The sequence below is a fragment of the Elephas maximus genome, chromosome 18 (assembly GCF_024166365.1).
Source record: "Elephas maximus indicus isolate mEleMax1 chromosome 18, mEleMax1 primary haplotype, whole genome shotgun sequence".
Lineage (NCBI taxonomy): Eukaryota > Metazoa > Chordata > Mammalia > Proboscidea > Elephantidae > Elephas > Elephas maximus.
Genome location: NC_064836.1, coordinates 40,877,809 through 40,900,624, shown reverse-complemented (window position 1 = coordinate 40,900,624; position 22,816 = coordinate 40,877,809).

The window sequence follows — 22,816 nt, the reverse complement described above, 5'->3', positions numbered from 1 at the left end:
AACTGGACCAATGAGCAACATCATGATGAATGGAGAAAAGATTGAAGTTGTCAAGGATTTAATTTTACTTGGATCCACAATCAACAGCCATGGAAGCAGCAGTCAAGAAATCAAAAGACGCATTGCATTGGGTAAATCTGCTGCAAAGGACCTCTTTAAAGTGTTGAAGAGCAAAGATGTCACCTTGAAGACTAAGATGTGCCTGACCCAAGCCATGGTATTTTAAATCATATCACATGCACGTTAAAGCTGGACAATGAATAAGGAAGACAGAAAAAGAAATGATGCCTTTGAATTGTGGTGTTGGTGAAGAATATTGAATATACCATGGACTGCCAAAAGAACGAACAAATCTGTCTTGGAAGAAATACAGCCAGAATGCTCCTTAGAAGCAAGGATGGCGAGACTGTTTCTTACATACTTTGGACATGTTGTCAGGAGGGATCAGTCCCTGGAGAAGGACATCATGCTTGGCAGAGTACAGGGTCACCAGAAAAGAGGAAAACCCTCAACCAGGTGGATTGACTCAGTGGCTGCAACAATGAGCTCAAGCATAACAACAATTTTAAGGATGGCTCAGGACCAGGCAGTTTCGTTCTGTTGTGCATAGGGTCCCTATGAGTCGGAACCAACTTGACAGCACCTAACAACAACAACAACCATGTGTCATAAACCAGTGAGGATCTGAATAGAGCGAAGGGTACTTTCATCCTTAATACCTGCTACCTACAAACATGGTGGTTTCATATGGTTTTCACTATTGTTTAGTGACCCTCATTAGAGTTCTAATAGAACTATAACTCTGCTAGGTAGGCCATCTATTGCCAGAGCCACAATAGATTGTCCTGGGCACAATAAGCAAGCCAGAGGTGGCGAGTTATGGGATGAGTGCCATTGGGTCAGTTGTCCTTAGGAGAATATGGAGCTGCGTGATAAACAGCATCATCAAAATAACATCACATTCTCTGAGCGAACAGGTAAGGCAAGAAGCTGTAGTCAGTGAGCACAGTCCTTTACTTGGAACAAAGCTTAGGAACTTCCCTGGCGGTTTGGGAAGCCTCTTCTTGTCCCCTGGTCTGTGGTTGGGTACATCGGTGATTGTGCTACCGAAGCGGTGCATCCTCTGCATTGCTTCTTTGTTTCCTTGCACTACATTCACTCGAACAATCTGAATATCTCTCTTGGTCCTGAAAAATCTCGTCATTTATACCAAAAACAAATATTAAGAATGCTGAATTAGGAGGAAATCTGATTGATAATCCCTTTTAAGGAAGACATGATAATGTACGTATAGAACTTGATCTTGTAATTTGAAATTGTTGTTGTTACTGGTTTTGGTACCCCTCTGGCAGCCTCATTTGGAATTATGAACTCTTTTTACAAATGGTAGGTTTCTTCAATAAAGATGTTGTTACGTGTGGCACTACAACTCTACACAGTGACATCTTATTTCCTCACAGGAAAACTTTGTCTCCATTCAGTTAGAAAGTGGGTTTAATACAGATTAGATAGAGGTTTTCCCAATCTTGGTAGCTCTGGGGCTACTGGATCATGCAGGAAAGTATCATGTAGCCTTTATCTATTCCTTCCTACAAGTCTTTGACCTGTTTTTGAGAAAGCTATATGGAATACGTTAATAACAGACTCTTGAACAAATTTTTAATTTAGAGACATGCAATATATTATTGGTAATGATAACTAACAATTATTGATACTTCCTGTGTGACATGACTCTTCTAAATGCATTACATGTATTCAGTCTTCATCCTGTAAGATAATGTATTAGTTTCCTATTGCTGCTATGACAAATTACCATAAACTTAATGGCTTAAAACAATACAAATTCATTACTTTAGAGTTCTAGAAGTCAGAAGTCTGAAATGAATTTTACAGGACTAAAATGAAGGTGTCAACAGCACTGGTTTCTTCTGGATGCTCTAAGGAGATTCTTTTCCTTGCATCTTCTTGCTTCTAGAAACTGCTGGCATGCCTTCACTTCCAGCCACAGCACTCTGATCTCTGCTCCTGTTGTCACATCACCTTCTCCTCTTCTCTAGTCAAATATTCCTCTGCCTCCCTCTTATAAAGACACTTGTGATTACACTGGGCCGGTGCAGGTAGTCCAGTATAATAATCCCCCCATCACAAGATCTTTATCTTAATAATATCTGCAAAGTTTGTTTTACTATGTGTTACGGGTTGAATTACGTTCCCTGAAATACATGTTGAAATCTGAACTCCTATACCTGTGTATGTAATCCTGCTTGGGAACAGGATTTTCTTTGTTGTGTTATTGAGGCCATAATAGTGTACAGTGTGTCCTAACCTAATGGCACTCCAGTTATAAGGGTCAGCATAGACACAGAGACCAGAAAGCACAAACAGGGGGGAGATAGATGCCATCTGAAGATACCCCAGGAACTGAGGAACGCCAGAGCTACAGAAGCTGAGACAAAGGATCTTCCCCAGAGCTGACAGAGAGAGTTTCCCCCTAGAGCCAGAGCCCTAGACTCCTAAACTGTGAGAAAATAAATTTCTGTTCTTTAAAGCCACCCATTTGTGGTATTTCTGTTACAGCGGCACTTAGAAACTAAAACACCTTGTAAGGTAACATATTTACAGGTTCTGGGGATTAGGACATCAACATCTTTGGTGGGGGTTTATTCTGTGTATCACAGATAAGAACTATAATAATCTTCATTTTATAGATGAGAAAATTGAGCTGTGGAAAGAGATCAAGTAACCTAAGATTATACGGCTAGTGAGTGATGGGGCCTAAGCTCAGATATAGTGAGTCTGATCTCAGAATTTGTGCTCTTAAGTGCTATGCCATTCTCCCCCTATACTAATTAGAGGGGAATAAAAACCCTGAAGATGAGACCTTGGCTGATCCAATCTAACCCTCATTGCCGGGCAGGAGTTCTCTGCCATACTGCTGGGTCCAGCCTGAAATGGCCTCTCTGAGAGTGGATAAGTTAGCTTCATTTCCCCTCAGCCCTCATTAGTGTATATGTTACTGGTCCCAGCTTCCTTTGATAGCACAAATTTCTCCCTGGCTCAGACAACCTTTATAATTGGAGTTGCCCAGCCAGACTTCCTCTGATACCCTTACAGTCGAGTCTATTTTTGTGTTTTTTTTCTAAAAGCAGAGTTACATGGTCCTTGTTTTCTGTGATGGTGTTTCTCAGTCTTTTGTTTGTGCCCAAATCACCTGGGGAATTTAGTACAAAAGTGGATCCCTGGTTCCACAGCAGACCTCCTTAGCCAGTCTCCCAAAGTGGGGCCCAGATAGGTGTGTTTTAACGAGTTTTTCTGATAATTGTGATGCACTGCAAATTTTGAAAGTCACTCTAGAATTATGTCTTGATTCATAATATAAAGTGACTGCTCACAATCAGAGACCATTTTTCCCCCAGGGGATATTTGGCAAAGTCTGGAGACATTTTTTTATTGTCACAAATGGGATGAGGCTATTGGCTTCTAGTTGGTAATGGTGATAAATATCCCACAATGAACTAAACAGTCCCTGACACAATAAAGAGTTACCTGGCCCAATATGTCAGCAGTGCTGTGGTTAAGGAACCCATTCTCAAAGGTGTAAGGAAATGATGAGATATTGATCTCATTCTTCAAACTAAATCCAGCCTTCCTCTCTGTGCAAATGTGTTTCTTCACACCAGTAATTCCATTTAGCTTTGATTCTGACATGAAAAAAGGGAGAAGACAGGAAGGTTTAAATTTGAAAAGAATTGTACATGTGTATGGCTGGGAGGCATTTCACTTTCAGTGTTAATATTTTAAACATACTTTGTGTAAAAAGTTACCCTGTTCCCAAAAAAAGGCTGTAGGAAATAGTTGAACAATCCATGCCTCTCCAATTGTGATTCACTGGTCTCCAAGGTGATGAGCAACAAATTAAGAATGAGCATTTACAAACTTCTCTAGCCATTTGATGTTGCCAGGATATCTAAGCTTGAGTTTCAGATTTGAATCTACCTATCCCTTACAAGATATGTCTCCATGGGAAAGTTAATTAACCTCTCCAATCCTCAATTCCCTCCTTTATAAAATCATTAAAAAAAAAAAAAAGTTGCCATGGAATTGATTCTGACTCATTGCAACCCCATGTGCTGTAGAGTAGAACTGACCCATAGAGTTTTGTTGGCTGTAATCTTTACAGAAGCGGATCACCAGGCTTTTCTTCTGTGGTGTCGCTGGGTGGGTTTGAACTGCCTACCTTTAAGCTAAGAGTCAAACACAAACTGCTTGTGCCACCCACGGACCATAAAATGATAGTGCTGATTTAATGAGCCCAGTATCACATAGGCTGTTGTGCCTCTCAGTGACAAAATAGGCCAACAACTGTATGGCACTTCATCTACTTTATGGAACTCATTTTATTGAGAATTTACTATGCGCACACACTATACTTAACATTTTATAAACATATTCACCTTTTTAACATAACAAAACTAAGAGGAAGACTATATATACCTACATATATAATTTTAAAAAAGACTGCAGATTCTCCTTCCTTCTAAGATTTGAGGTGATGTACCGTAACAATGGAAACCCTGGTGGCGTAGTGGTTAAGAGCTACAACTGCTGGCCCAAATGTCAGCAGTTCAAATCCATCAGGCGCTCTTTGGAAACTCTATGGGGCAGTTCTACTCTGTCCTACAGAGTCGCTATGAGTCGGAATCGACTCGATGGCAATGCGTTTGGTCGGGTTTTTTTGGTTCTGTAACAATAGGAGAATAAACTCCTGTTCTGCCCCACTTCCTGGCACCAGGACAGGAGGGAAAATATTGTGATTTTATATACTTTACCTGTTATCCCATACTGATAAAAAGTGAGGCCCTCAGTAGTGTCATTTTTAAACAACAGAGCAATTAAAGAAGCTAGCCTTATATGGAGAAAAAGAGTCCATTAATTAAGTCATTTGACAAACATTATGATGTTGAATTACAGTGTGCCAAGCACTGTTCAAGACACTGAGAAAACAAGAAAAAACAAACCATTAGAAGTCCATGCTTTCTGAGAGCTAATGTCATAGGGATAAGAGACAAAGATTTCCCTGGAACAGAAAGCAGGACTGACACCATATCCTGGACATTTGTGGAAAGCTTGGGAAAAACTTTGTACTTCATGAAGACTGTGAATTAGGCTTATTGGTGCCAACAATTCAAAGACATAGGATCATGGTTCAGTAGAGTACTTGGCTGACAATGTATTATGGATGAGGTTTGGTGATTGTGGATTAAGTACTTTTCCATGGTAAGTGTTACAATGCCATCAAGTGTTATAATGAAGACTGAAATTCAGTGTCATCTGGCTCCCTAACAGAGGATCCTTATCATCTTACTATACTGAATTCAGTCACAAGGAAGACTACAGTGGAAATTAACTTGACTGCCTCAATATTGAAAGGAGCCCTGGTGGTGCAGTAGTTAAGCACTCGTCTGTTAACTGAAAAGTTGGTTGTTCAAACCCACCAGCTGCTCCATGGGAGAAAGAGTTGGCAGTCGGCTTCCGTAAAGATTACAGCTTTGGAAACCACATAGGGCAGTTCTACTATGTCCTAAAGGCCACTATGAGTCAGAATTGACTTGATGGCAATGGGTTTAATGAGGTTCAGTATTATATTGAGTGTCAAAAACGGGTTGTGCTTAAAAACAGTACAGTTTATAATTAGAAAGGTATTATTAATTGAATAATATTTATGGATATGTCTCATTGTGGGTCCCACTTACCATATTTTCACAAAGAACATGCCTACATAAATAATCTAGAAGTGTTCAAGATCTGTCCTGAAGTACAATGCTGTCAGTGTTAGGATAATATCCATACATCTACAAGGAAGACCAGTTAATATGACTATTATTCAAATTTACGCACCAACCACTAGGGCCAAAGATGAAGAGATAGAAGATTTTTATCAGCTGTTGCAGTCTGAAATTAATCTAACATGCAATCAGGATGCATTGGTAATTACTGGTGATTGGAATGTGAAAGTTGGAAACAAAGAAGAAGGATCGGTATTGGAAAATATGGCCTTGGTGATAGAAACAATGCCAGAGAGCGAATGAAAGAATTCTGCAAGACCAATGACTTCTTCATTGCAAATACCTTCTTTCACCAACATAAACAGTGACTATACACATGGACCTCGCCAGATGGAACGCACAGGAATCAAATTGACTACATCTGTGGAAAGAGATGATGGAAAAGCTCAATATCATTGGTCAGAACAAAGCCAGGGGCCGACTGTGGAGCACACCGTCAATTGCTCATATGCAAGTTCAAGCTGAAACTGAAGAAAATCAGAGCAAGCCCTCAAGAGCCAAAATATGACCTTGAGTATATCCCACCTGAATTTAGAGACCATCTCAAGAATAGATTTGACTCGTTGAACACTAGTCACTGCAGACCAGACAAGTTGTAGAATGACATCAAGGATATCACACATGAAGAAAGCAAGAGGTCATTGAAAAGACAGGAAAGAAAGAAAAGACCAAGATGGATGTCAGTGGAGACTCTGAGTCTTGCTCACAAATGTCAAGCAGCTAAAACAAAAGGAAAAAATGATGAAGTAAAAGAACTGAACAGAAGATTTCAAAGGGTGGCTCGAGGAGACAAAGTAAAGTATTATAATGACATGTGCAAAGAGCCAGAGATAGAAAACCAAAAAGGAAGAACACACTGAGCATTTCTCAAGCTGAGAGAACTGAAGAAAAAATTCAAGCCTCAAACTGCAATAGTGAAGGATTCTTTGGGGAAAATACTAAATGACGCAGAAAGCATCAAAAGAAGATGGAAGGAATACACAGAGTCATTATACCAAAAAGAATTATTTGATATTCAACCATTTCAAGAGGTAGCATATGATCAGGAACCGATGGTACTGAAGGAAGAGGTCCACGCTGCACTGAAGGCACTGGCAAAAAACAAGGCCCCAGGAATTGATGGAATATCAATTGAGATGTTTCAACAAATGGATGCAGCGCTAGAGGTGCTCTATCGTCTATGCCAAGAAATATGGAAGACAGCTTCCTGGCCAACTGACTGGAAGAGATCCATATTTATGCCTATTCCTGAGAAAGGTGATCCAACCAAATGTGGAAATTATAGAACAATATCATTAATATCACAGGCAAGCAAAATTTTGCTGAAGATCATTCAAAAATGGCTGCAGCAGTATATTGACAGGGAACTGCCAGAAATTCAGGCTGGTTCCAGAAGAGGACTTGGAACCAGGGATATCATTGCTGATGCCAGATGGATCCTGGCTAAAAGCAGAGAACACCAGAAGGATGTTTACCTGTGTTTTATTATCTATGCAAAGGCATTCGACTGTGTGGATCATAACGAATTGTGGATAACACTGAGAAGAATGGGAATTCCAGAACACTTAATTGTGCTCACAAGGTACCTTTACATATATGAAGAGGCAGTTTTTTGGAAGGAACAAGGCGATACTGAGTGGTTTAAAGTTAGGAAAGGTGTGCATCAGGGTTGTATTCTTTCACCATACCTATTCAATCTGTATGTTGAACAAATAATCTGAGAAGCTGAACTATATGAAGATGAGCACAGCATCAGGTTTGGACGAAGACTCATTAACAAACTGTGTTATGCAGATGACACGACCTTGCTTGCTGAAAGTGAAGAGGACTTGAAGCACTTACGAATGAAGACCAAAGACCACAGCCTTCAGTGTGGCTTGCACGTCAACACAAAGAAAGCAAAATCCTCACAACTGGACCAATGAGCAACATCATGATGAACGGAGAAAAGATTGAAGTTGTCAAGGATTTCATTTTACTTGGATCCACAATCAACAGCCATGGAAGCAGCAGTCAAAAAACCAAAAGACGCATTGCATTGGGTAAATCTGCTGCAAAGGGCCTCTTTAAAGTGTTGAAGAGCAAAGATGTCACCTTGAAGACTAAAGTGCACCTGACCCAAGCCATGGTATTTTCAATCACATTATATGCATGTGAAAGTTGGACAATGAATAAGGAAGACCAAAGAAGAATTGATGCCTTGGAATTGTGGTGTTGGCAAAGAATATTGAATATACCATAGACTTCCAAAAGAACAAACAAATCTGTCTTGGAAGGACAGCCAGAATGCTCCTTAGAAGCAAGGATGGCAAGACTGCATCTTACATACTTTGGACATGTTGTCAGGTGGGATGAGTCCCTGGAGAAGGACATCGTGTTTGGCAGAGTACAGGGTCAGCAGAAAAGAGGAAGACCCTCAGTGAGGTGGATTGACACAGTGGCTGCAACAATGAGCTCAAGCATAAAAACGATTGCAAACATGGAGCAGGACCGGGCAGTGTTTCGTTCTGTTGTGCATAGGATTGCTATGAGTCAGAACCGACTTGATGGCATCTAACAACAACAACACATAAATAGTGCATCCACATATATAATGCAAATAGCATGCCTAGGAATAATGCACGAGAGGGTTGCACAGTTGGCAAAAAAACATATAACGTGTGTGTTATTTGTGCAGAAATAGGGTGTTACTCTTTTCCCTTCAGTTGGGCTTAGCCATCTAGTTTTTTTTTTTTTAATAAATGAATAAAGCATAACAATAATTATAATGCCTAGAGTTATGTATCATCTACCAAGTTTTCGGTCATATAAATAAATTGCATATGTATTAATCAATTCCCATAGAAACCCTGAAAGGAAGCGTTATTGGATCAGTTTTTTCATGTGAACTGTTTCTTCTTGATTTGTGTCCTCCAAAAAGATATGTTCAAGTCCTAACCCTGAATACACACACACACACCCACTGTCGTTGAGTGGATTCTGACTCATAGCGACCTTATACTTGTATCAAGTATCCTTGATACTTGTGAATATTGCCTTATTTAGAAATATTGTCTTGACAGATTAATTAATTAACAGCAGATCACGGTGAATAGGATGGGCTCAAATCACATATGACTGGTAGTGATATCCTAGTAAAAAGAGAAGATAAGAGACAGAGATGCATACAGAGAGAAGACCGCTAAGTGAAGATGTGGGCAGAGATTGTAGCAATGCTGCCACAAGCCAGGGAACCCCTGGGACAACCAGAAGCTGGAAGAGGTAAGGGATGATTTCTTCCCTAGAGCCTTTAGAAAGAACATGGCTCCGCTGTCACCCTCAATTTGGACTTCTGGCTCCCAGAACTGTGAGAGAACAAACTTCTGTTGTTTTAAGCCACCCAGTAGATGGCAGTTTTTTATTTCATTATTATTATTATTTTATGACAGCCTTAGAAAGTTAATACAGATGTTGGTACCTTGAGGGCCTGCTAGAGTAATAAATATCTAAAAATATGGAAGTGATTTTGGAATTGAGTAATGGTTAGTGGCTGGAAAAATTTTGAGCACATCTTAGATAAGCCAATATTGCCTCGAAGAGATTATTTGTTACGGATCGAATCGTGTCCCCCAAAAATATGTGTTGGAATCCTAACCTCAATTCCTGTAGATGTAATCCTGTTTGGAAATACTGTTCTCTTTGTTATGTTAACTATAGAAAACTTGGGTACTTTCAGTACCTTTTTTTTTTTTTTTAACTAGGCAGCAACTGCAATTCATCCTTTGCAAAAAGATGCCACAGGCAAAGCTATTAAAAATCTCTGTAACTCTGCACCCGATAACACCTGTTTTGTAAGGTAGGCCATTAAAATGCAATTTGCTGCATGTGGGTTGAATTGCAAGACAAATAATATTTACAAATATGAGCAATTAAATTGAAAGCTGCTCACTTCAGATATAGTACTCTGCCATATGACATTCAATCTATAACCCAATCTATAAATATTATAAAACCTAACTAGTATTTAAAGTGCAGCTAAATTTTTAAGGTGAAGGGGCAATTCCCTGAAATGCTGTTTGGAAGCAAAATTTATAAGAGTAAATGAGCAAACAGACTTGGGGGAAAGTACTACGTAAGAAAATTACTTTGCAATTTAAAGTGGAAATTTGTATTTATAGTTTACAGTATGCATCTCAGTGGATTCCAAATAGCCTCAGTATAAATATGTGCACAAGTTGGGGCTCTACACTTTAAATATCAGCTTGTGAGGAAGAAACTGCAATAAAAATGATAAATAATCCTTAAATTTGTAATTTTACTAACTTACTTTGAGTCCAGAACACCCTCTTCAGAGTAAAAAACATGTTTATCTTGCTATAATGGTCACGGTTTTTAAATAACGATGATATGCAAAATAAATACAATATTTATTTCAGAGAACGATAATTCTCAGTGTAAGACTTTATCCCATTCTCCCCACCCCTATTCTTCATCAAATTATTTATCAGTTTAAAATAATTTTGTTCATTTTTTTAATAAAAAAATTATTCTCTTTAGTGTAATGGTTGTTTTCATTCTCAAAACAGTTATTCTGTGGATGAAAACTAAGATGTAATGGGGAGGGGTGGAATAGAGGTATCTGGTTACAAGAACGGACATTATCTTTTTCACACAGTACTTTCCAGACATATCAGTCTACATGTAGCTCCCCGATTGCCCTGTCTTTGCAGGTTTTTTCTTTGATATGCACTATATGTGTGCATTTCTGTCTCCTGTTGGCAGTTCAAGAGAACCTCACAATTATCCACTTTAAAAAATCCTCTCTTCCACTGTCTCCCACACCAGACCTAGTTAAATGTCTCTTACTTGAGATTTCATAACATCCAGTATTTACTTTTATCATAACAATTTTCACAGTGCTCCACAGAGACTTGTTTCCTTCCTGAATTAAAATTAAAAGCTCCCTGTCATGGATTGAATTGTGTCCCCCCAGAATATGTGGCAAACTGGGTGGGCCATGATTCCTACTATTGTATGATTGTCCTCCATTCTGTGATCTGATTATCCACCCTTTTGTGAGGTGTTGTAAATCCTAGCCTCTATGCCTGTGGTTATGGTCCTATTTGGGAGTGAGCCATCCTTTATGTTAATGAGGTAGGATTGCTGTTGTTACTTGCTGTCGAGTCGATTCCAACTCATAGCTATCCTATGTACAACAGAGCTAAACACTGCCCAGTCCTATGTCATTCTCAAAACCATTGTTATGCTTGAGCCCATTGTTGCAGCTACTCTATTAATCTATCTCATTGAGGGTCTTCCTCTTTTTTGCAGATCTTCTAGTTTACCAAGTATGATGTCCTTCTCCAGGAACTGGTCCTTCTTGATAACATGTCCAAAGTATGTGAGACATAGCCCCACGTTCCTTGCTTCTAAGGAGCATTCTGGCTGTACTTCTTCCAAGACAGATTTGTTCGTTCTTTTGGCAGTCCGTGGTATATTCAATACTCTTTGCCAACACCATAATTGGAAGGTGTCAATTCTTCTTCTGCCTTCCTTATTTATTGCCAGCTTTCACATGCATATGAGGCGATTGAAAACACCATGGATTGGGTTAGGAACACCTTGGTATTCAAGGTGACATCTTTGCTTTTTTTTAACACTTTAAAGAGATCTTTTGCAACAGATTTGCCAAATGCAATGCATCATTTGATTTCTTGACTGCTGTTTCCATAGATATTGAGGCAGTGTTAGGTCTTGCTAATGAGGGTTAGGGTGGGATGTACCTTGAGTCACCACCCTTTACCACTCTACAAGACATAAAAGCAGAAAGAAGTGAGCAGAGAGGGAGGGACCTTATTACCACCAAAAAAGAAGAGCCAGGAGTGGAGTGCATTCTTTGGACTCAGTGTTCCTGTGCTGAAACCTCCTAGACCCAGGAAAATATTGAGACAAGGGTCTTCCCCAGTGTTAGCACCCTGAATTTGGACTTCTAGCCTCCTATACTGTGAGTGCATAAATTTCTGTTTGTTAAAGCCATTCACTTGTGGTATTTCTGTTATAGCAGCACTAAATAATTAATATACCTCTTAAGATTAAGAAAATCCTTGAAGATTAGGATTACTTGTTTCATATCAAAATCATTAGCAGCCTATCACAATAGTTGACTTTTTCAAGATGTTTGGAATTTTAGGATAAATAATGATGCATTTTGCTACTGGAAACCCTGGTGGCATAGTGGTTAAGTGCTACAGCTGCTAACCAAAGGGTTGGCAGTTCAAATCCACCAAGCGCTCCTTGGAAACTCTGTGGGGAAGCTCTACTCTGTCCTGTAGAGTTGCTATGAATCGGAATCGACTCGACAGCGCTGGGTTTGTTTTTTTTTGGTATTTTGCTACCGTGAATGTTATTGCATTGCCCATGCAACTAATAATATACAAATAGGCAATATATGTGTCTATCCATACACACACACACATGATTACATATATAAACATATATAATTACGTGTATCTGTATAAATATATACATGTGCATACATATGTATATGTGCATGTGTATAAAGTTATATATGTAATAAACTCTCTTCTAATTTGGACTCTGTCAAGCTGATTATTTCCTATTTGTTCTTGTGAAACCAGGATTCCTAGAATATGCTTGATCTTCGAATGGATGCCATTCAACAAAAGGTGTCAAAGTTATGGCTGAAACTTATTTTAATATATTAACTAAGTGACAAAAAAAAAACATTACTGCACATAAAAAATTGAATATTCACCTAGATGAGCATTACATGAATTATTATTTTTGTGCTAATGGAGAAATTTATTCAGTAGGATGAGATGTGGGAGAAACTGCCACATTAGTAAAACTAATGAAACAGAAAAAATTTCCCCTCACCATCTAATGCTTTTATAACTCACCACAGATATTGAGACCCAAGTTTTTCTTAAGTGCAGCTTAATCGAGTTTCACCAATCATGCATCACTGTTGTCCATCAGCTATTGAAGTGGATTTTGTTGCCTATGCTGTTACCAGGAGTTTTATGTGAACATGGAAATGGAGATAATGAATATAAGGGTTAACATACTGCCTTTGGAGGGTGTCAACTTTCTCATTGTAAGAACATATATTTTCAAATGCTTCGTGGGCATTAAAAGATTTCCAAAACTTCATTACAGTTTGGTTTTTGGAGTGTCTATTCTAGAAATGCAGCCTCGGTGGTGCAGTGGTTAAAGCACTCAGATGCGCACCAAAAGATAGGCAGTCAGAACCCCTTAGCCACTCCACAGGAGAAAGATGTGACCGTTCACTTTTCTAAAGATTTACAGTTCTATTGTGCCCTGTAGAATCGCTATGAGTCAGAATTAACTCGAAGGCACTGTTTGTTTGGTTTTTTTTGGTATTCTGGAAATAGGTCCCTGAGTGGTGTAAATGGTTTGTGCTCAACCTCTAACTTAAAGGTTGGTTGTTCAAACCCATCCAGGGGTGCCTCAAAAGAAAGACCTGATAATCTGCTTCCATAAAGATTATAGCCAAGAAAAGCCTATGGAGCAGTTTTCTCCTAGACTTGTCACATTTAATTGTCTGTGTAAGAGATACAAAATTACATTAATCATGTTTTCTGGAATGATATTCTAAATTTGATTTAATATTGTACTTTCTGTTATTCTATTATGCATGTATTTTTAGTATTATATTGAGGATTTGCATCAATAATAAAATGATACAGTGAATACAGTATGCATATGACAGACTAATAGACAAATAGATAGATGATACAGATATGTTGTTGTTGATAGGTGCCATTAAGTCAGTTCCAACTCATACAGACCCTATGTACAACAGAAGGGAACACTGCCCGGTCTTGTGCCATCCTCACAATTGTTAAGCTTGAGCCCATTGTTGGAGCCACTGTGTTAATCCATCTCTTTGAGGGTCTTCCTCTTTTTTGCTGACCCTCTGCTTAGTGGCTTGGCTACTTTACCAAGCATGATGTCCTTCTCCAGAGACTGGTCCCTCCTGATAACATGTCCAAAGTATGTGAGATGAAGCTTCGCCATCCTTGCTTCTAAGGAACGTTCTGGCTGTAGTTCTTCCAAGACAGATTTGTTCATTCTTCTGGCAGTTCATGGTATATTCAATATTCTTCGCCAACACCGCAATTCAAAGGCATCATTTCTTCTTCGGTCTTCCTTATTCATTGCCCAGGTTTTGCATGAATATGAGGTGATTGAAAACACCATAGCTTGAGTCAGGAGCACCTTGGTCTTCAACGTGACATCTTTGCTTTTAAACATTTTAAAGAGATCTTTTGCAGAAGATTTGCTCAATCCAATGTGTTGTTTGATTTCTTCACTGCTGCTTCTATGGGTATTGACTGTTGATCTAAGTAAAATGAAATGCTTGACAACTTCAATCCTTTCTCCATGTACCATGATGTTGCTTATTGGTTCAGTTGGGAGGATTTTTGCTTTTCTTTGTGTTGAGGTGTAATCCATGCTGAAGGCTGTAGCCTTTGATCCTCATTAGTAAGTGCTTCAAGTCCTTTTCACTTTCAGCAAGCAAGGTTGTGTCATCTGCATAACGCAGGTTGTTAATGAGTCTTCCTCCAGTCCTGATGCTGCCTTCTTCTTCATATAGCCCAGCTTCTTGGATTATTTGCTCAGCATACAGATTGAATAAGTATGGTGAAAGAATGCAACCCCGATGCACACCTTCCTGATTCTAAACTACACAGTCTATACTTGATCTGTTTGAACAACTTCTTCTTGGTCTATATGCAGGTTCTGCATGGGCACAATTAAGTGTTCTGGAACTCTCATTCCTTGCAATGTTATCCATGATTTGTTATGATCCACACAGGTGAATGCTTTTGCAAAGTGAATAAAACACAGGTATTCTCAGAAACATACAGATACAGACATAGATATATCTGTGAAACTGGAGTCAAATTAAAATATTTAATGTGATCCTCAATAAGTTGGAAAAAAAATCCATTGTAAATTTCTGATAAAAGGTACTTGATTACTAAGATATGGCACCAATTAGTGTGTTACCTTCATTACTCTCAAACTGACTCATTCTCGTACTTCATTCTAAGATCCCCGAGGAATTTGTATGTGTTACATATTCATAACTATTGACTACTCTTAACTAAAAAGTCCAGGATCTCAGTAAGAGTGAACAGTTCCAGGATTGGAGTTAGAGGGAGAGGGGTGAAGAAAGCAGCGGAGAGGAAGGGGGAGGAGAAAGGAAAGGAAAGATTAGAGAGGAGAGGCAAGGAAAGAATGAGAAAGGACTATTACGTGGTATGTTCTATAGAGCCTGAAGAAGGGCTTGTGAATGTGATCTGGTCTGTGGAAGAAGCTGTAGAGCCTAAGAAAGATGGAAGAGACTGGGGACAAAAATAGGGCTGCCTGAACCTGAACCAAGCCATTGAAGAGCATGAATAATTGCAAAAAAAAAAAGAAGGAATAAAGGCAGTGGTCTTCAGACAAAGAAACGAGGGTTCTCAATTGACCACAAAAAAATATAATTTCTATTTCATAGCTCTCCAAAGCAAATCCAAAGAAGTTACAATGCTTTCTTGCTGTAAAGTGATAGAAAGCCCTTTGCAAACCAGCTTAAACTATAAGAAAGTTTTCTCGTACCTGAAAGTGCAAGTATAGGTAGTAGGATGATTTTGAAATTGAGCATTGACTTATTTCAGCACTTCGAGTGTCATTTCCCTAGGATTCTCTCCACAGGCCCAATTCATTCTCAGGTGGCAGCAAAGGAATAGGAGCTGTTGAAAAAGTCTCCAGCAAATACTCTTACAAATGGGGCCATAGACTCCTTCCTTCCCCAAATGGAGACCATACGTCCCAATTTGCCCAAAAGCTTTGTTACCTGTACTGTCATAATGAAATAGAGCCTCCTTGCACTCTCAAACCTGTCCCAAGTTGGACAATATAATATATTATTATTCTACCTAAAGTCTATTGAGTCAAAATACTGAAACTTGTGGTGGGATCAGCTTTTGTTGGAGCATATCTCCAACATGAGGAAGGGAGGATACATCAATGAAATCAGGGTTCTTTATGAAGGAGTAAGAGAATGGAGGGCTGTAAACATCAAAGGCACCTTTTACTGATGGAAGTTTTCCTCTATTAAGTATATGGGAGTTCACCTGTGATGCTGGTGCTTTCAGTTGTGAGTTTAGGGGGGACATGGGCTTTCTTTCTATTTTTTCCTATTTTCCACTCCATCTGCCTCGGCATTTATGATTCTCTAATTATGGAGCTAAACCCTCAACTCTTTGGATGAAGAGACTGAACGTACAACCGCCACACAGTCGCCAGGTTTTAAAATGCCATATGCTGTGTGTATATTCTTAGATAACTGTGAACCACTTCAGACTTCTCCCCTGCCCCACTTATGGGTTGACTGATGTGTGGTCGCTTGGATGGGCTCAATATAAATTCCATCTGGCTTATACAAGAGAAGAGGTAGAAGCTTTTAGTATGAGACAAAGAATATTGAGGAGAGCTTAAAAGGAGAAGGTTTGGTCAGGATTGGAGTGAACTTCCTGGTCCAAATTTGAGAGGAACAGGATTTTTAAAACAAAGCTCAGCTTGGATCTTCCATGTGTTTGTTCTAACGTGCCTAATTCTACTCACTTTTATTTCCTCTCCTATTTGAAAAGCTTTTTTTGATGAAGAACATCATTTTCATTACACTGCATTGGTCCTTAAATAAACTGAGAGCCTCAGGTTATATTCCCTTAGGACTGTATTACATGTGCTTTCCTTCAGGTTTATTATTCGGGCACATTTATCAAGACAGTGGCCACCTAATCTAGGCATTCATCTTAAATTTAATGTACAAATTCTCCAGAATGCAGGGGGGGAGGTTGAAGTGTTACTCTGAATGTACACTGTAAGGCTGGGCTGGAATTATTATAGCCTAATTGTTTTTTTTTAATTGTTAGCACTGCAGCAGCTCACTGGTTTCCAAACATTTTGTTTACACACTGCTATTGAGGATATAAGGAGTCCTGGTGGCACAGCAGTTAAGCGCTCAGCTGCTAACCAAGAGATTGGCGGCTCAAACCCACCAGCCTCTCTCTCTGTGAGAGAAAGCTGTGGCAATCTGCTTCCATAAAGATTACAGCCTTGGAAACTCTATGGGACAGTTCTACTCTGTCCTATAGGGTCGCTGTGAGTCAGAATCACTCGACAGCAATGGGTTTTTTGTTTGTTTGTTTTTATTGAGTATATAGGAGTCCCTGGGTGGCACAAATGGTTAAGAGCTCAACTGCTAACAAAAAGGTTGATGGTTTAAATCCACTCAGAGGTGTCTTGAAAGAAAGCCCTGCTGACCTACTTCCATAAGGTCACAACTATTGAAATTCCTACGGAGTACAGTTCTGCTCTGAAACACAAGGGGTTGCCACAAGTCAGAACTGAGTCAACAGCAATTGGTAAAGAGGATGTAAAAACATATTTTTTAAAACATGTCCAGGAGATTCTTACATACCTTCAGTCAAATCCGTAGTATTTCTGAAGTAAAACGTGAATAATCACACTAAGGGTGATAAAGACTGTAAGTTCAATTCAAGTCAGCTTTTCCTTCTGAAAGAGCATAGGCTAGGTCAAATTTGCAACCATTTGAGTTACAAAGGCATTTTCATTTTCATACCTAAAAGTTGGAAGTTTGAACTCACCCAGTGTCATCATGGAAGAAAAGGCTGGAAGCCTGCTTCCATAGAGATTGCAGCCAAGAAAACCCTATAGAGCACTTCTACCCTCTGAAGCATGGGGAAGCCATGAGTCAGAATCAGCTCCATGGCAGTGAATTTACCTTTGGGTTATTCTCTACACAACCCACATCTAAGGAAGAAATGTAGGCGTGGGATTAAAGTAACATGTTCAAAGTTCCACAGCTGGTACTTGAAGGCAGGATTGAAATCTTGCAATACAGATTCATTGTATTATTTCAGTTAAATGAGTGCACCAAGCAGGAGAAATCCTACTCTCTTTGTGGGGTGAGGAAGGTGTCTCAGAGGAGGTAGCATTTGAGCTTTTTTTAACTTCTCCTCACCAAGTTAACTGAACACAGTTAACTAAAAACCCATTGCCATCGAGTCAGTTCTGACCCATAGCGATGCTATAGGACAGGGAAGAACTGCTCCATAGGGTTTCTAAGGAGTAGCTGGTGTATCTGAACTGCAGACCTTTTGGTTCTCTAAATGTATACCTTAAATTAAAAAAGAAAAAAACAAACAAAAAAGCATGCACACTATCTATGTATGTGTGTGTATCTATGGATGTGTATGTCTGTGTATACATTCTAAAGAGAAAAAGAGAATTCTTTTTTAATATCTTAGTGACCTACATGACAGCAGAACTGCCCCATTCTTTAGACATGTTATCGGGAGGGACCAGTCCCTGGAGAAGGACATCATGGTTGGATCATGGTTGCCAAAATAGAGGGTCAGCAAAAAGAGAAAAATGAGAAGGACATCATGCTTGGCAAAGTAGACAGTCAGCAAAAAAGAGGAAGACCCTCAACAAGATGGATTGGCACAGCGGCTGCAACAATGGGCTCGTGCATAGCAACGACTGTGAGAACTGCACAAGGCTGGGCAGTGTTTCAATCTGTTGTACATAGGATTACTATGAGTCAGAACTGATTTGATGGCACCTAACAAAAACAACATTAATTTCAAGGTTAGCAGTTTGAACCTACCCAGCAGCACCAAAGGCCTGGCGATCTGCTTCTGAAATATTAAAGCCAAGAAAACTCTATGGAGCAGTTCTACTGTGTAACACGTGGGGTTGTCAAGAGTCAGAATCTACTCGACAGCAAAGGTTTGGTTTACATGTTTTTGGTCTTTTACCAGAAGATTTTTTTTTCTTTCTTTCTTTCTATGACACCACTTCCTTTAAATATTAAGTTCATTCACAGAAATTTCATCTTACATAATTTATATCCATGCTGTTTTCAAGTTTTCCATTTACCTTTTACTTGTTCCTCACTTTGCCTCACCAACTCTGCAAGGTGTTTATTAGTTTAAATATTATTTTGATTTTTAAGTGTTGCAAGATATTATAAAGGTGCAGACAGCATGCTAATCATCCACATAACCAGGGGGATTTTCAACCTGCAGTCAGGTCCATCTGCGGAGGTGGAACTCCCGGATAGGGAGGACCACTCTACTTAACAGACCTTTAGCTGACTTATCCCACCAGTCTTGCTTGTGTGTAATTGATTATTTTTTTCTTAATCTCAAATTTATTTTCATGTTTCTGCTTTTCAATACTGTTCTTAATTTTATTGATAAGATTAAAAAACAAGAAATGCCTGGTGCCTTAAAATATAAACCTTAATGATAAAATTGATGTGGGCAAAATAAAAGAACAGCCTGCTGATCATATCTTTCTGGATATTTTTATGTTTATCTTCTGTGCCAGGCCCTGCAAGAAGTGGGTAGGAAAGGGTCAGAGATTTTTCTATATTCCGTTCTTAAAGAAATCATGTATTTTTCAAAATTAAGCTGCTTGATTATGTTGAAATCCAAGTATGAGTCAAAAATAATTTCCAGATGTGCATATTTATGCATATCATCTGTTATTAACTTCTCTACAATATTAAATAAAAAACATTTCCAGGCAACCTGGAATGAATTAGAAATATGAATGCCACCATACCACTGATTATTGTTCTACATGGTTACACTTTAATATGCATAGTAATGAAAAATCAATATGCTAAGAATCCTTCAGTAATATACAGCATCCCTCTGAAAATGCTAGAATGTATTTTTTTAAAACTCATACACTGTGTACATTATTAAATGAATAAAATGTGTAAAATGATCTTCTATTTCAAATATAATTCTTCATCATGCAGTATATTTAGGGTTATTAGATGTTCTCTCTGTAGAGTTCTCTCAGTCTTTTACATTGTTGGAGCAGTAACAAGATTTTTATTTTACAGAATGCATCCCATTGTTGGAAATAATAATAGTCCCTACCATAAAGCCCATCAGTCAGCCTGTGAGCATTAGCATGTACCATCTCTAATTCTTACAGGAGAGGCATGTTTGCTAAACAAGCTGAATAATCTCAATCAAGATGCTGTTGCTGAGAGCCTATCAATGTGCCAGGTATAGGAGAAAACAAGTAGTATAAAGTAACTCCAGAGTGCTCAGACCTCAAAAATCCTGTAATGTAACCAGGGAGATAGATTACAAACAAAAAAAAAGGTGTCTGCAAATCCAAGGCTTCTCTCTTGGTGATTTTAACAGCCTCTTAACTAAAAAAAAAAAACTACCGTCCAGTTGATTCCGACTCATAGCAACCCTATAGGACAGAGTAGAACTGCCCCATAAGGTTTCCAAGGAGCAGCTGGTGGATTTGAACTGCCACCCTTTTAGTTAGCAGCCAAGCTCTTAATCACTGCAACACACTGGCTCCTCATAGCTAGTAGTGTCACTTTTAATTGTGAAAAAAAGCAGTTTACATGAAATATGTGTGATGTGTGTATATGGGTAAATACTGAAAGAGTAAACAAACTTAAAAAAAAAACTGTAAATGAAATCAATAGATGGAAACATACTACTTTAAAAGAAAAATGAGAATTCAATCATGTTTCAATATCAAAGTTAAAAAATGACTTTCTATACCGAAAACAAGATCCCAGCATTGAGAGTTTATATGAGTTTTACATGCTAGGCTAAAGAATCATCATCAGGAAGAATAACTTCTAAATACAGCCACCCTTATTTCCAGTCAGAAAGTAATTGCTATTTCCAAGCTACATTGGGTAGAATTTGCTCCTAAGAAATGTGATAATATAGAACTCTATGAAAATTAATGTTCCAATGAGAGTTCCTAAAATGATCTTCTCAAAAAATAATATTGGTGCATTAAAATAAAGAATTACACATTAAGTTCCAAGTTGAAACCCTCATAGCATTAATGCACAAAGGCTGTAATGTATTTATCTTTTTCTTTTTAAATACTTTTTTTCACTGAAAAATGTCTAGAGAAGTTAATCTATGTCAAGATTGAGAATACAGCAAGGTTTATTTCTTAGGAAAAAAATTAGGATCATTTCAAGCAAATAAAATAAAGAATGCTCCAGAAATAGTATTTAATTCTCATTATTGATACAGGACAACCCTGTTCCTTGCTATTCACTATTTCATAAATATTTTGATTTGAACTTTCATGTCATTGGGGTGACATATTTGTCTGTATCTCAGAAATCATTGCTTCTTATTTTTGCTTTTATTTATACTTTAAGGATTTATTAGATTTGGTCAGGAACATTCTGTGCAGTTTAGAAATGAGCAAGAGAGATATTAAGTCCGAAAAACAAGTGTCTTTTTGCACCCTTCACTATACCACTTCCAACCTGTATACAAAACTTGTGTACAGGTTGTTCTTCCTCTAAGACCATTCTTTGGCTAGGAAGAAAATAAGTATAAAATAGTGAATGCTCCATATTAAAGATGTTGTTTCTGTTAGGTGCCACTGAGTTGGCTCCAGCTCATTGGGACTCACGAACAACAGAAGGAAACACTGCCAGGTCCTGCGCCATCCTCACAATTGTTATGCTTGAGCCCATTGCTACAGCTATGTGTCAATCCACCTCCTTGAGGGTCTCCCTCGTTTTCGCTGACTCTCTACTTTACCAAGCAAGATGTTCTTCTCCAGGGACTGGTCCCTCTTGATTAAAAAAAAAATTTTTTTGTCCAAAATATGTGAGAAAAAAATTTGCCATTCTTGCTTCTGAGGAGCATTCTGGCTGTACTTCTTCCAAGACAGATTTGTTCATTCTTCAGTGGTATTCCATGGTACATTCAAAATTCTTTGCCAATACCGTGATTGAAAGACATCAGTTTTTTAATTAAAACTACCAGGTCTATTTATTGTACCCGAGAGGTAGGCAGAGAACCTATTGAAGTCGTGCATATTCGCCAGCATCATGAGCTGCAGAGATGTGATCCTGCCTCTGGTGAAAGGCCTATATTCAGTCTGTATGTGCTAGCGTGGCTACACTCAGTGACCGATATTCATTCTGATTGATTGGTATCCCAAATTGATTGGTTGATGCCAAGCTGTTAAATATTTTTAATATTATCCATGCTCTGCAGGGTGATCTTGGTCAACCTACTCCTCTCAGGGCCTCATTTTATTGAACTGTGAAGTTAGAAATGAAATTGTATTATCTCCAAAGTCCTTACAGCCATTACACTCTGTCATTTGGGACTTAATTTTACAAACAATAAACAGGAGTCAAGATACAGAATGAGAATGGCAGAGAGCAACATTTGAGAGTATTGCAACTCAACCACTGGGTTCAGAAAATACAGCATCAACAATTAAAACAGAAATTGACAGCAGACACTTCAAGGTGTTATGGAGATGATTTTCTCAATTAGACAACTGGGACCTATGTGTAGCTAAGAGCCAGCTGGTTTTGAAAAGCCAAGCCTAAAGAATGTAAAGATTAGTGCTAACTGTGCTCATCTATAAATTTGCCAAGCAACTTTGACTTAAATAGTCTATATAGTCACTGAAATGATCCCTTTAAGTATTAAGTCAAAATAATACCACTCCTCTTCTCAGAACCCCAGGGCATTCCCCATTTTTCACAGGAAAAGCAAAAATCATTTTAATTCTCCCAGTTTTTTTTTTTTTTTTTCCCAGTCCTGCTATTCTCTCACTCAATGCACTTCAGCCACATTGGCTTCCTTCCTCCTCTTTGAAGAGTCATGCACCAACCTTAAGTTCTTCCAAGATAATTCTTTCCTACAATGTTCTCTTAGATAAATTCTGCAGCTTCTTCTAGTATTTGCCCAAATATCACCTTTTTTTGAATTATTGAGACCCATGTTTATTAACATTTTTAGTATTTCAGTCCACTCATCTCCCCCATCCAAACTTATTTACCATGCTCTACTATTACTTTCAGTCACACTTAACATCTTCTAATTTAT